The sequence below is a fragment of the Haliotis asinina genome, chromosome 1, assembly GCF_037392515.1.
Source record: "Haliotis asinina isolate JCU_RB_2024 chromosome 1, JCU_Hal_asi_v2, whole genome shotgun sequence".
Lineage (NCBI taxonomy): Eukaryota > Metazoa > Mollusca > Gastropoda > Lepetellida > Haliotidae > Haliotis > Haliotis asinina.
Genome location: NC_090280.1, coordinates 42,310,586 through 42,325,104, shown reverse-complemented (window position 1 = coordinate 42,325,104; position 14,519 = coordinate 42,310,586). Strand labels below are relative to the sequence as shown.

Here is a 14,519-nt window from a genome sequence, read left to right as displayed (position 1 = left end):
TCAAAAAAACAACTGCTTTATAATTTTCATGATTAAACTGATACACAGTACCTTCTGTGTGGCTTCATGGTCTCATTGTGACTCAAAATGTTTTAAAGTATCAATTAGAGTTTCTTTGCATGAAAAGCTATCCATTACTGTTGAAATGTGAGAGAGTATGTATAATTTTGCCTTGGTAGAGACTAAAATTACTGAAGAAAAGTAAGTATCCTGTCATAAACTAGAAACTGTTTCAAAAGTTTTTTTGATAACTTTTCTACATTTCTGTATATTAGGAAATGGCATTTATGGATGAATTATGATGGTGATTATATTTGAAAGCAGAATGTTGCCAAATGGAACTCATACTGCTTCAGCGAATATTGTTTGTTTTTTAGCTGATGCGCATGAGACGAGATTGAGATCACTTGTCACACGTCCCATCTGTAAAGTATTCATAGGCTTATTTTTCAAATTGATTTTCATGTAAATATTTAATAGAAGATTTACTCCCATGACAGAGCATTTTGCTTGAGAGAGGTCTGATGAAGAATTATTGTCTACAAAATTTTTATATTTGCAATTAAATTTTTAATTTTGTTGAAGAAATCAAACATGATGAATTTCTTTAGAGCAGCAAGTCTTAGGCTTAAAACTTTCCAGTGCATGTGAAAATACCAGCTATGGTTGGGTTCAAAGTGGGTCACATCACAAGATGCTATTATCATCTGTAAATAGCTTAACAATTAGTCTAAGGCCTTAACCAAACAGGCAGAATTAATTTTTGAAATGTGATCTGTGATATTTCTGAGATGGGTTCTGGTAGACCTTACCTGTTTGTCAACCATATGTAGGTCTATTGTTACCCACAATGCATCTGTCTCTTGACCAGATGGACAACATGGTCAAGTGTGTTTGGAGAACCAGAATCTGATGGTGTGGCCTGACCATCAGTGATGTGTTATCTAGATTACAAGTGAAGATGAAATGAATTTTTGAGTTGTTTGACAAGTTCTGAGTATTCAGAGTATGTATATGCATTCATGCTCTTATTGCTAGAATAATTTGTGCTTTTTTCAGAGTTTGAATTATGTGTGAGAAAAGTTTGGTGAAAAATTCTTTGTTGTTGTTATTGCTCTCAGCATTCTAGGTTAGCAGATGGGCCTCTTAATGGCATTGTTTGCTGCGTTCTAATGTCACAGTTTGACAATTTCAAAGAACTTCGCTTTTCCAAAATGTACATGGCATACACAAAATATTTCAGTTTCTTTGTCTGGGGAGTTAATAACCGATTCGGGAAGAAGAGACCTTTGACATCAATTTAGCTGTGAAGAGCATGTTATGTTGAAGTCATGTTTAATACTTGCTCAGGGGTGGTATGATCACACACAGGAACAGTCTTGAACCATTAGGAAAGTGTCGCCAAACAAACCTGATCACTTGCCTCTTGTTAAAGTGTTGTGACACGACACAGTGTTAGGGTCACCTGCGGACAATACACCCGCACTCACATCATGCCTCACAGACTTGATTGTCAAATACATGCATATTAGCAGGAAGGACAAAGAAAATTCATCCTAACCAGGAGAATTAGTGCTTCTTACTGTTCAGGCTTTCTCCAGATAACAATCTACTTATTTCCTGTCTATGGGCAAAACGTCCCTCTTCTGAATCTGATTAATGTGAAATACTTCCAGCCAAACTTGAACTGTGGTGATTTGACTCGTCTTAGTGAGGAATCTCATTTGGCCATTTGTTTCTATTCATCAACTGTCAGCTTTGTACCTCCTTATCATAGAGAGTTCCAAAAGGGTAGCAACTTATGTTGAGGCCTTGAGTGAAGAGCCATATATTAATCTCAGTCCCTCCCACGTTTAATTGCCACAGTGTAACAGCTATGACCATGAGGGAGATTTGTCACTGAAGGAAATGAAAATACTTCCATGGCTGCATGTATGAGATAATGGGAACTTGAACATGTTTGTTTCTAGTTTGTATGTGGAGTAAATATGTCATGTGCTCGAAAGTGTTTAAGATCGGTTTTGTTAGTTTTGTGAATTGTAAGAAAAATGCTATCTCTTGATCATTAGAGTCATTTTTTTCAGTTAAGTGTGTTTATAGAGGCATTTTGTGTTGAGTTTAGATAGTCTGATGTTGCTTGATGGTTTTATGGTTTTTGGAGATAGTGATTATCTGTGGCCATGATGGTGTCATATTTGGTGTGGTTTGGTGTCTGGATAGAGTGATGGGTAGAGGTGGATAGTTGTGTGGTTTGAGATTACTGGTTGTTTAGATTGTGATGGGTGTTTCTGTGGCTTAAAAGTGATGTAAGTGACTCTGATGGGTGTTTTGGGACTCTTATGGTCTGTGTGGTGGATGGCTCAGCTATTGTAATGAGTATGGGATAGGTAGTTTTGTGCTTGTTCTTGTTTCTCTTGCTTGTTGCAAGAGGCCACTAAAGGGATCGGGTGGTCAGGTTCCCTGAATTTTTTGACACATGTCATCAGTTCCCAATTGTGCAGATCGATGCTCATGCTGTTTATCACTGGATTGTCTGGTCCAGACTCAATTATTTATCGACCACTGCCATATAGATGGAATATTACTGAGTGTGATATAAAACTCAACTCACTCACTATTATTAGTTTACCAAATTCTGATGTATGGATAGGTCTGATAGTGATTGCAGGTGATACTGATGACTTTGTTATCTTGCTTTAACTGTATGATGTGTATTTGGAGAGTACTAGCAATGGTGATGGGTAGTTAGATGGTTGTATTGAGTGGATGATGGGTATTTGTCGAGTTTTATTGTTCATGGCACTAGCAACGGTGATGGGTAGTTAGATGGTTGTATTGAGTAGATGATGGGAATTTGTCGAGTTTTATTGTTCATGGTACTAGCAATGGTGATGGGTGGTTAGATGGTTGTATTGAGTGAACGAGTGAATTGTATGAGTATTTGTCGAGTTGTATTGTTCATGGTAGTATTGACCATGGATGGATAATGATCTCACCCCACCTGCATCATTTAAATCATGCATTCTAAATCGCATTGCTTAAGTACTGGTGGCCTGATGATCTCTGTTTGACACAGCGTCTTCTCCAGAGAGAAGACGCCATGTTCCCAGTTCTGACTGTTCAAGTTTCCTTCTCTATCGTGGGATCCATGTTTTTTCTCTTCTTTAAAAAGAAATGCAATACTGATTTGTTCCTTCCTCCTCCTAACAAACTTTGTGTGAGCAGCACCATGGTGTTATTGTCTAGCTATAGACTACAAGAATGTCTTGGATGGCATGACATTTACAACAGACACCATGATAGAATTCCACTGAAGGTCAGCTCCACCCATTCCAAGAATCCTGAGACAAGGAGGTGGTTCCACTGTTTCCTTCTGCTTTCTGATGTTGATTGGCTAAGGCAGCTACAGATAATGGATAGTTCTTTGCTCAGCTGTTTATGTTTGGGAAGATTTAGTGTTTCTCATGATACAGACATGTGCTCATGCTTTCACTCAGAGGTTTGACTGATCTGTTGACACTTAGCTTGTTTGCCAGGTCTGGTGACACTTTACTAATGTGCCATGCTGAGTGACGTGTTACTATCTTGCCAGGTATGGTAAAAACATCAGATGGTTGTTTTGCTACTTTAGTGTAGATTTCTATATATACTTCTGAGGTGATTGAAAGCTCTTTGTCTGTGGCTATAGGGCAGTATAGCATCAGTGGGCATAGGTTAATGCTGCTTACGCTGGGCCAGGGCTGATGAATCAGACAGCATGGCCCCTGTCAATCTTTAATGACTCAGATCCTTAGAAGTATGGGATCTTTGTCAGTGGAGGGATTTGTGGTACATCTTTCATAATTACATTGGTGAAAAAAGCACAAAAATATATGAATTTCTTGCAAGTTTCTTGTACAGGGTTCTCCTCACTGCTTGACTTGCAAATGAATTTTTGATGAGCTGTCTTTACGACTACCCTTTCTTCTACTGATCTATACTGTATCAATGTGGACGACGTATTCTTGCTCTGAACTTGTGATAGAAATGTATGCATACCTACATAAGGAACAAGAATGAATCATGGCACTCAAGAAGAAGCTCCACGTTTGGGAAATATGAAACTCATATTCTCGGAATTGAAATGAATTTCTAATCCATTTATTTGACAAAGCAAGACATCAACATGCAAAAATCATGAAACAAGCCATTTGGGTAAAGTTTTTGTTGATGAATACCATCTCGCATTCAAGGCCATTTCTGGTGGTATATCAATAAGTCAGAAAGTGGTTCAAGAAACCAATTTATAACAGAGAATTTATTTTCTTGTATGAATATTGTAATGCTTTCTGTTTCATCTGTTGGACTAATGTAAGTTGGTTTTAGGAAAATGTCGTCATATTTCCCTGCTAACTTTCATCCATTAGAACCATGAATTATGTGAAATCTTGTTAGGAAAATAGTACCACCATGCAGTGAATTCTTTCTCTGCTGTTCTGTCTCCCAGATGGGATATTGATATCAAATTTGCCAGTGATATCAGCATAGGTTTGTGTATGTTGGGTAGAGGGCGGGTGACCCACGTGGTGGGCACATGGTCGGCCATTATGATATGACAAGGAAGCATAGCCAACCCATGTTTACACATTCTCCTCCTGTCCTTTTAGCTCAATTAATACCACTTAGGACAACTTGCCCCGAAAATCTCAACCATACTTCTCTCGGGTTCCAGTATTTTTGAAGTAAAACTACTGTCCTTTTGTGGGATGTGAAAATACAAAATGGTGGAAGACCACATATGGCGGACATCACAAGGAGCTATATCAAAGCTACCTCTGGTACAGGGAAGTCTTTCATGTTGTTTAATTTGCTCAGAGCCGCTAAGTTCCATAGTTCCTGAATTTGGGAATTTGACCAACTTGTTTGATTCCGGAAGTGTCCAATCTGTTCATGCTTCAACCTCATTCTTGTTGGCCAGAAATATGTGAAGTCTTCAAAACGGATGTTGATTGAAGAGGAAGCTATTTGAAAGTGACATATTTTGTGTCCCCTATTAAAGTTTATTACTTGCGTGATGTGGGAATTCAAGTTTGAGTGAATGACTTGTACAGCTTAGGTGTAAATACAAAAAGACTCGGAATTTTCAGAGACAAACTGGGTGTCTAGTCTGTCAAATTGTTTATGTTTAAGCATGCTACATAACTTGAGTTAAAGTTGCTATAAACAGACCTAATGTAGCAATGTTCAGAGTCACTAATGTATTAGAAAATGTCAAATACTATTATGTGTACAGCAAGCAATGTTTTATTCAGTCCCTACATGAGGATGGCATATTCCAATCAAATATTAAATTATGTAGATTAGAAATGCCAACATCCCTCAATGCATAAAGGTTATTAAACTTGATATTTAGTGTCTGAAAGTGTTTAAGTTTCATAGAAGCATTTATGCAGAAAACCCTAAGACTTCACACATTGTACCCATGTGAGGATTCAAACTCAGACTTCAGAATGATGTGCAAATGCTTTAACCACTAGACTACCCCATTGCCACATGATATAGACTTGAGTGTTTGAAACAATTAAGTGTGAATAATGGCTTGAGATATTGAATAACATCTGCCTTATTTATGGTTGTACACAGGATATTTATGTGACTCCCCTCAACAGAAACAGATAATTCTGGATAGGTTTATGTTAATTGTTAACTGTTGGATGCGTCATGGATGGAACAGGCTGGTGATTCACATTCAGGTCTGTAGTAAAACCACATGATACAAATACTGTGATTAAGACTGCATTAGAAGTAATGAGTAATCAGTAATGACTGGTGGCTTTATGATGGGGGACTTATTAACTGTAATTGTTGCTGGGAGTTTGATGGTACAGTGACAAGACTTCCAGTGCAGGGTATGTAGCAAGCTGACCACCCACTACTGCTGCAAATTGCCATTGAGTCGTTCTCCCAGTGTGTAAATCAAAATCCCCCCTCTTTCCCCATCTGCCGCTAAAATCAGGGAGTAGATATTACCATTTGTATCATTTTCTCCATTTTTATGATCATGTTGATCATTGCTACTGGTTTACTTCTCTAATACAACTTCCTGTTTTGAGCTCCCTGCTGTGATAGAGTGAGATGTGTTTTACGCCACATTCAACAATATTCTAGCAATATGTGGTAAAATAATCAAGTCTGGACAAAATCCAGTGATGGACAGTATAAGCATCAGTCTACACAACTGGGATTATGTGAGTCGAGTCAGCGAGCCTGATCAACTCGATTCCATTAGTTGCTTCTTTTAGCAAGCATGGATTACTGAAGATCATTTCTAATCTAGATCTTCATGGGTTTGTTCCTGGCTGTGCACATGATGGCAGAGATATGTGATACATTGTGTCCGATGATATGTTGTGTGATCAGGATTGTTTTAATATGGAAATATTATGAATGGTTCTCTAATATTACAACAGTGGGAAAATTGTTTCTAAAATATTGAAAAGTAAGTTTTATAGAATCTAACTTTTATTAAGAATGTTTTTGTTGTTTTTTTTGTTTGTTTTTTTGGGGGGGGGATTGTTCTGTGACAATGTGATTGGAAGTAGGGTTTAACATAGACTTTGTCCCTGAATGTGTATCATTTTGATAGTAACAAATAAACCTGTTTAAAATGAAAAGGAGGGTTGAGAGTTCGGAGATTCAGAACTGAGGAAATCTAGACTTGCTTCATTTAGAGCTTCACCATTGTAGGGAGGGAAGGCAGAAGGGCACATAATATGCTGCAGAGACTGTGAGATGGACTACCAGACAGACCATTTCTCTGACATAGCCACGTGGCTGTTTGTACTCATGCAGACTGATGCCAGTTTTATAGTGTTTACCCTCTGGGATATCATGATATTCAATTTAACAGGAGACACCCCACTCCAACATGGTACTCTGACTCCAAGTGGACCAGACCTCGTTGTCTCCTCTTAATGCCCAGTATGATCACAAGTATCACCTAACATCTGTTGGTGCGAGGGTGTTGGAACTGAACCATCTACTCATCACTGTGGGCTAACACATTGTCCACTGTACCAGTGTTTGAGATCACTGCAGCGCTGTCTACGTGTGAGAGTTAACATCTGAAAGTGTTTCAGTTATATCAGAGGGTGTCAACTTGAGGAGGGAAGAAAGCTGAATTTGATGCAGTTCAAATGTTAAGAGGAATGTATAGAGAAGGGAGATATTTATGAGAAAGTGACAAGAAAGCAGGCGTAATAGAGGAAGAAGATTGGACTTAAGTCTATTCATAGAATAAAGAAAAGATCAACAACAAAACATGAAGAAAGAAGATAGTAGATTTATAAGATAAGTGATTAGTGATTAGAAAATATGCAACAGTCCATGAAAAGATAAGTAGACTGAATAGAGGAAAAACAGGATTGGTGAGTGGAAGATCTGAGCAATAGAAGTTGAAGTGAAGAGAGAAGAAGAAAGAAAGAAGAAGAAAAAAGAGAACTAGTGATTAGACTTAAACTGATTCAAAGATTAAAGAAAATATCAGCAAGAAAAGAAGACATTGTTACCCTGTTAGTGTGGAGTACTTGTGGCGGCTGACAGTCAGCTGGTGATGACTTGACCAGAGCTCTAGAGTTCCTGGACTTGATGTCACTAGCACCTGGACAAGGGTGGGGGTGGAGGAGGAGGTGCTGGTCAAATGGTCATCTGGACACAGTTCCCCAGCAAGAAACAGTTGTAAAACATAAATCTCTAAGTGGCATGAGGCTAGTATGGTCATTTGTTGCCCCCTAGGATTAAGTGCAGGGTTGTTAGGTGCTTCGTGACCAGCGGTCAACAAGCCGAGACTAACGACAACCCCATGTTTGTTGCACAGAGTGGTATGGATTTCAGTATGTACTTGTCAGCTGGTTGTTAGAAACTGAAACCCTGTCTCCTGACTTGCTGTTTATTGTCGTTTGTTGTAAATGTCTGGATGATGTGGAACTTAACATAAAATAAACTAAGTTTTACATTTGTAGCAAGATAACTTTAAATGAAAAGCAAGTCTTGTTTAAATTTGTAACAAGATGGGGAATTTGAATTGAAATAAAGTTGTGTTTACATTTGTGGCAAGAAGATGAAGTTAGTGTGAAATTTACTGGTGTTAATAGGTGTAACAATGGCAACACAAGTTTGGGAACATGATCTGACTTATAGTTTTGTCTATATCTGTTTGTGTATACAAGTTTGTGAACACAATATGAAGTAAAGTCTCATTAATATCTGTTACAAGTTTAGGGATGCAATAAGAAGTATAGTCTTGTTGTATCTAATGCAGTAATGATAATATTATTAATATATAATGCCTAATATTGAAAATATTATTGTATATATCTGTTCCTAGTTTGGGAACATAAAATGAAGTATAGTCATGTATATATATCTGTTACAAGTTTGGGAATATAATTTACAACATAATCTTGTGTACATCTGTTGTAAGATTGGGAACAATTAGCAAATATCTTATCTTTTTGATCATGTGTTTTGAAAGTTGGAGTTTGGAAAAGAAATAAAATTCATACTTGTTTATCATCAACAGGCTTTGAGAAAAAAAAATAAAAAGAAGTAATATTTTAAATCAATATCAAATTTGTAAACAGGGTCTTGAAGAATTTCATTTCTTTATATCAACAACAATTTGGGGAGCAGGAGAGGGTTTTGTTTGCTGAACACTGTAGATAAGAGTATCACTTCCCCAACACTGTTGACTCCGTGATCAATATCCAGGAATGTGTACTGGACTGATGATATGTTCTGGCACCAGAACTTAAGTCGTATTAGGCAAGGTGTCCATTTTAATAATTTATAATGGAGAACTTATGCTCACACGCTTCTCATACTCATAATGTTTGTACTCATTTGGGATGAATACAGAATCATTGCAGATAGATAGGACCACGTATGAAAGTCATTTCAGGAGGTAAATTCCTGCATCTACTCAAGTACCACAGTTTTCATTACAAATGTGGGTTTGATATTCAGCGTAGGTGTATCATTGTCAACATCCAAGACGACCCTTGGTAACTTGAAGTGCCAAATATGTGTGCATAGTGCACTGTTGCACCGATGGAGGTCAGACATAATAACCAGACCACAAAGTGAACAATTTCTCTGCTAGTTTTTCTCCACTTTCTAAACAGTTTCATCATTCTCTCTGCAAAGGACACATTGTTTCTGCCGTACCCCCAGCCTCCAGCCATTTCCGGCAAATGCCAAACGATGAATTTGCAGGTTGTGAAGAGAGAAGGATACGAGGGAACAAAGTTCCATAAGCATGATGGAAGCCATGGCATATCTGTATGTGCAGACTGTCTTCTGCTCAAATGTCAAGGATGAATTTGACATTGATGTGCAGACGTTTTGGTTGAGAATCACTCTCATGCCAACATGCCAGAAAGTAGACTTTCAGATGTATGGGATGTATAATTCAGAGATTCTCCTGACAAGATGGAATGGAGAACATGATATATATAGCGTGAAAAGAAAATTCCATTGGAAAAGTAGGTACATGCCTATACATATTTGATTGAGGGGTTCATGTATAAAATAAGAGCAGATACAACCAGAAAGAGGCTTTTGTTTGTTTATTTGCTCACTTGCTCCTCTCACTCACTCTCTCACTCAAACAAAATGTCTAAGTTTTCCAATGGGTCCATCCAGTCCATAACATGGAAATATGAATCTCTTCATGCTTGGTTATAAATGTGATCATATAATTTTATTGCCTCTTTTTCATTGCTTTCATCTGGAATTTCATCCTGATTTCACTCAGCCAGTCACACACTCACTCACCCACCAACCCATCCACTCACTTCTCAGGATGTTGATGCCTGTGAAGGCCCCTCCCTGATTGTGGCTATCACAGAGAAGATCAATACACTACAATGGGGTGTGACAGTAGTAGGACATATGTGTAGACAGTTGGAATCTGAGACTTCATCAGGAACAATGGCATGCCTGTCTTGGGATGCTCTGCCAGGCTGCTCTGGTCCAATGTTCTGCTGCTCTGCTTTGCATACCAATCATACAAATCATGTGATCAGCAGGGGCACCTGTGTGTTTTGTGTTTAGGTATTTTGTCCTCTTGTCATATGCTCCAGTATTCCCTGATAATGGCTATTGATTCAGATGTTGGTCAGAAAGGCAACTGGAATCTACAAAACTTAGATGATTGGAAGAATGTCCAGAATGAGAATGGAATAGTTGAAAGTCTGAGCTTCATATTCTAAATGATGAGTATGTGGATTTTGAAACAGGAATGCAGTGTTATAGGAGATGGTATCGGGGGGGGGGGGGAAACCTGACAATGGTCATATTCACTATCTCATCATACAGTGTACTTAGCACATGGAAGCCTTGAGCAATTGGTTCTGCGAACTAAGCGTTTTTACTGCCACTCACTGCGCCATGGTGGTTAGTTTATGGCAGTACTTGGAACTGACATTCTCCTAGATCACAGATCTGTCCTGTAGATCAGGGACTTAGCAGTCCACTCACATCCCAATACAGAGGACAATAACTAGATTCAGAACCAGTGCAATGGAAGCTGACTCTGGGAATGAAAAAAGGTATCTGTGTCACTGGTATTGGACGATAATGCCCCAGAAATGATGTATTTTCAAATGGTGAAGTTCTGTTGAAATATTGTTATATACTGTTATATCTCTTTCTCACAGAATTCATGTTTATTGCTGAAAAAGATTTTAAAAAATTATTTGCCACAGATAACAAATGATTTTGTTGTTGAAGTTTGGTGAAAAGGAGCTGTTTGAGCATGTCGTGATGAAGATTTGTTGTTTGTTGATCTCATGATAAGGAAGAGTTGTTTGTGCATCTCATGGTAAAGATGTGTTTTTTATGCATCTCACGATGAAGATGTGTTATTTGTGGTTCTAATGATGAAGATGTGTTGTTTGGGGATCTCACGATGAAGATGTGTTGTTTGGGGATCTCGTGATGAAGATTTGTTGTTTGTGCATCTTGTAATGAAAATGTGTTGTTTGTTGCTCTTATAATAAGGAGGATGAAGATTGATGAAGATTGTTGTTTGTGCATCTCAAAAGGATGATGAGTTGTTTGTGAAGATGCTACTTTCAGTAGCCCCAGAACTCCAGCAGTGTTTGTTACCAACATCTGTCTGGGTGTACATGTCGGGATGTGCTGCAGGAGACCCACTACAACAACTGTTGATGTAGTTATGATCAACAACACCGCTGTTGCTGCAACACCTGAGAGATGGGGTAACTCCCCGTACTCCATTACATGGCCAGACGTGTTTGCTTCTACTTGACACACACTTCGGGGACTAGTTCCACTACTTCAGAGGGAGTACTGTTGCCTAATGGTACATGCATTTCTCACCCGACATTTAACAGATCGTGTTGAGGATTTTATGGTAGTACAAAGTTTGTCCAGATCAAAGCTTTGTCGTGTCTCTAGTCTGTGAAATGTGCATGATGAGATGATGATAGATTCATGGTGTTTAGAGTTGTGGATAAAACTGCATCTGCACATAGGTGAGTGAGCGAGTTTAGTTTTACGCCACACTCAGCAGTATTCCAGCTGTGTTATGGTGGTGTGTATATAATCGAGTCTGGACCAGATAATCCAGTGATCAACAGCATGAGCATCAATCTGCAAAATCTGACCAACCAAGTCAGCAAATCTGACCACCTGATTCCATTAGTGGCCTCTAATGACAAGCATGTGTTACTGAAGGCCAATATTCTAACCAAGACCTTCACGGGTATTGTCATAGGTGATGAACATGCAACAAATTACTGTCATAATGTACACATAATTAACTTACAAGTATATCTAGGGTAGTAATCGAAGTATACTTGAATATGTTTTTTAAAAATTGTTCTTAGATGAGATTCCAAAGCAAATGGTCTACTGTTACCATATGTTGTTTTCCTTGACACTATTGAGCATCGCTGAGTAAGTGACTGATGTGAATGTCAGGTGCTATATGTAATTTAATGTGTTATGTTCAGTTGTGCTAAGTACCCAAGATCCTGTAATTTCATATGGAGCATGATTCAAAACACATCCTCCCAGTTCTCATGTGTGAGAGTCATTCTTTGCTTCACTTTTGATGAAATTATAATGTCCTTTATATACAAACCTATTTGGTGGTAGATTGACCCTGGGTATTTAGCCTGACAGAATGGAGATATAATGATGTAGATAAGCGAGGATGATGTTGTACTTCTCGACTCCAGTGTCTTTCAAGCATGTTTTATTCAATGTTTGTTTCTTCTTACAGAGCTTACACTGTAGAAGACAGACTTCATGCTATAGGTAAGTGAATGTTTGTTTCTGCAGTGGAATATGGAGCACCTGGGCAGTGGAATATGGAGCACCTGGGCATTGAAACTGATGTGCTAAGAATATTGACTGTGTTGTTGTATGGGAGATACAGTAGTCACCTAACTGCTAAGATGGTGTTGTGGGACTTGAGGCTTGTTGTGATAGTTTATGTAATGAAAGTGGGATGAAACTGTAGTGGACATTGTGTAATGGTTTAGTTTTGCACAGGAAGCTTTGGCATCAACAGTTTTGCAGTGTTGACATGAGTGTTTTTATAGCTTTCATGTCAGGAGTCGTGGAGCTTCGGCACTTTGGCATCAGCAGTTTTGCAACTTTGACATTGACAGTTTTGGAGCATTTACATGAGCAGTAATGGAGCATTGATATCAGCAGTCTTTGAGCTTGAGCTTTGACATTATCAGTTTTGGAGCATTTACATTTGCAGTTTTAGAGCATTGACATTGACAGTTTTGTAACACTGACATGAGCACTTGCAGAGTTTTCATATTGACAGTTGTAGAATTTTTACATCAGTAGTTCTTGAACTTGACTGGACATTTGACACCAGTAGACATCTGACATCAGTGGACATTTGATACCAGTGGACATTTGATCTGTCTAGTGTCCAGGAGCTGATAATATCAAGAGTTGACCAACACAGTGACACCATTACACTATAGTCTCCATTTATATATTTGATGCTCAGTGAGATACAGTGAATATTGTTATGATAGACTGTGAACATTCCTGGGTACAAGACAGGTTTCTGTATGAAGTGAAACCAAATACATCTATTTCTCCAACAGAAGGATGTGCCTGAAAGTTCTGCATGTGCCCTTTGTTCTCAAAGTCCTGTTCATCACTTCATAGACACCAGACGGGAGCATCCTAGATATGGGGCACAAAATCAGCAGATCTGACGGTCATCCAGTAAAGTATTTTCTCCATGTAATAAAGTGCATTGGGTCTGTAAAAATATCAAGATATCAATAAATTAGATAAGGACGATAGATATCCTAAGCAGACCTTGGAAATATTTTGAGGTTTTGTTTCCATTCATGAACAAGTACATTGTTACTGAGCACTGACCTTGTTAACAGGAAACACAATCCATAGATTGTTGTTCATCTCTGATGCCTCTGATAAGGATGAAGAAATTCTTTAAACATTCAACAAAAAAGTCTGATAAAACAACATGGAGCCTGCCACACTATCACAATACTCTAGAGCATGTGACAGTTAGGCTTGTGCACATTGTGTCTCTCATTTGTAGAAAGGCTCGGCTTAATATTTTAAAAGCCATCGGACAGAAAAAGTGGGTGTAAGTTGGTCCATATGCTGTTTATGTTGTACTTAACCTCTGGTGGGTACATAAAATCATGGTGGTGTATTTGAAAACAAGTTTGTTCCCACCTGAGAAAACACGGCCATGGCTAGTATCAGATAGAAGCAAACACTTCAGGATGGTCGTACATCAGACTCACTCCAAAACCTTTTAAATTGTTTCAAATTCTTTTATGTGCATAGACATAACACTCTGATATTTAAAGATTTGATTAAAGAAAGTTTGGGTTATTGTTTTCTGTTAAAGTGATGTTTTTACAATGTAACTTTATATGTTGCACTGTGATTTATTTTAATAGAGAAATTACATAGCAAGATACACCCTTAGATTTGTTGAGATGTCCTTACTGAAGACTTGAGAAAAAGGGGTTGGTGGGGTAGACAAGTGGTTAAAGTGTTCACCCATCACACCTTCGGCTCAGGTTCGATTCCACACATGGCCACAATGTGTGAAGCCCATTTCTGGTGTCCCTCGCCATGATATTGCTGGAATATTGCAAAAAGCGACATAAAACCGAACTAACTAACCCACTCACTCCTTTATTCACTCACTTGAGGAGAAATCTCACAGGACAGTTAGCAGGACACCAAACTGATTGGACACCTGTCATGACACTAGAGTGACTCAATACCTGACAGAACACGTGAATGAATGCCTGAATGGACTCCAGACTGATCGGACAGATGACAGGAGCCCTTAACTGGATTCCTGACAATGTCTAGTAGACCTGACAGAGCACATGGTGCCTATGTGACCTAACAGGACACCTTGTGACTTACCTGTCTGGAGACCTTGTGGGACAACTGACAGGAGACCTGACAAGACACATGGTGGGACACCT

General features: G+C 38.5%; 1 protein-coding gene across 6 annotated transcripts in view; it reads left to right on the top strand.

Moving 5' to 3' along the window:
* Nucleotides 1-14,519, top strand: part of LOC137291609 (roundabout homolog 2-like) — a 284,596-nt gene that overhangs the window by 154,804 nt on the left and 115,273 nt on the right. For all 6 annotated transcript variants that reach the window (XM_067823018.1, XM_067823057.1, XM_067823051.1 and 3 more), the window contains exon 5: nt 12,290-12,324. The gene's annotated coding sequence lies outside the window, so the exon portion shown is untranslated. The remainder of the gene's footprint in view (nt 1-12,289; nt 12,325-14,519) is intronic.